At 40.5% G+C, this 1,104-nt stretch overlaps 1 long non-coding RNA gene across 1 annotated transcript; it reads left to right on the top strand.

Annotated features, from left to right (window-relative positions):
- Positions 1–6: 6 nt before the first annotated feature.
- LOC107580034 (uncharacterized) lies at positions 7–1,098 on the top strand. The gene is made up of 3 exons (XR_001608577.1): positions 7–102; positions 199–345; positions 1,013–1,098. It is a non-coding gene; the product is annotated as an uncharacterized lncRNA (long non-coding RNA).
- Positions 1,099–1,104: the final 6 nt, after the last annotated feature.

Raw genomic sequence — 1,104 nt, 5'->3', positions numbered from 1 at the left:
GAGTTCAATGACTGGATCCAGTATTTCAAAAGTGCTGACGTCCCCATTCTCAGCCCTCCTGCCCCTGTCTATGACATCATTTACACTCCAACACAGAAACAGGTGAGCGATCACTTCCATCTAGGGCATGGTGTTGAATATCTTAGATACTGCATGTAAATGCTGTGAGATATTCACTTTCTCCTCCATTACTCTCAGGCTCCAGAGTTTGACAGGTGGAGCGGCAGCAGCCATGGAGCTACCGACCCACTAAGGCAGTCCCAGGACAAACGCAGATCCCATGAGCTCCAGCTGCCCAGTGCCGATGACAACCCTATTTCCCCTGGTTATGCTGAGCCTCACTGTGTAAGTGTCTATCTCAACAACCCAAACTCATTAACATTAAGCTGTGAACATATTTGCACATCCGCAATGGGTTTTCCTAGTTTTCCAGGTGAACTGCTCTTGCATTGTTTAATTTCATATCTAGAATGAAATTGGGTTAGGCAGTGGTTATCCACAGATTTAAAATATGGGGCATTATTCATAAGAATGACTTTCATGTTTATTTTGGAGGAGCAGCACATGTGGTTGTGAACAAGATCAGCAGTGTTTCAGTTGGGCTGTTAATAATTAACATGTGTGCAATCAATTTCCATCTGTTACCACCTACAAGACTCTTGTGGATTAGTACTAAACACTATTTACCAAGTATCCTCCAAAAGTATCCATAATACTTTCTTTATTCTAGTTTTTCAAACTCTTAAAAATAACTTTAAAAAACTCTTTTACTTTTAAAATCACATTTGAGATTTACACATACACAACCCAACAATTTACTCTGTAAAGTTAAATATTTTTGATTGAAACAGAAAAAATGTACGACTAGAACTTTTTAGCACTAGATTCAATCCACTGAAATTGATTGGATTGTAGAAAGTTGTCGAACAGAGTACAAAGTTTGTTGTAATCTAGTAGAAGAATGTGAAAACAGTCCAGTTAATCAGTTTCTGTGTTGTGTGTGTTGGTACAGTTCATTTCCAGCAGGCCTAACTCTTCAGACACACAGTACTCAGCTCACCTGGGCAGCAGGAGCAGCAGCTTCTCCTCTCGTGTCCGACCGGC

The sequence above is a fragment of the Sinocyclocheilus grahami genome, unplaced genomic scaffold (genome assembly GCF_001515645.1).
Source record: "Sinocyclocheilus grahami isolate Dianchi unplaced genomic scaffold, SAMN03320097.WGS_v1.1 scaffold23416.1, whole genome shotgun sequence".
In the NCBI taxonomy this organism is placed as follows: domain Eukaryota; kingdom Metazoa; phylum Chordata; class Actinopteri; order Cypriniformes; family Cyprinidae; genus Sinocyclocheilus; species Sinocyclocheilus grahami.
The sequence above is the reverse complement of the archived record's forward strand: the minus strand, read 5'-3'. Positions and strand labels throughout refer to the sequence as shown.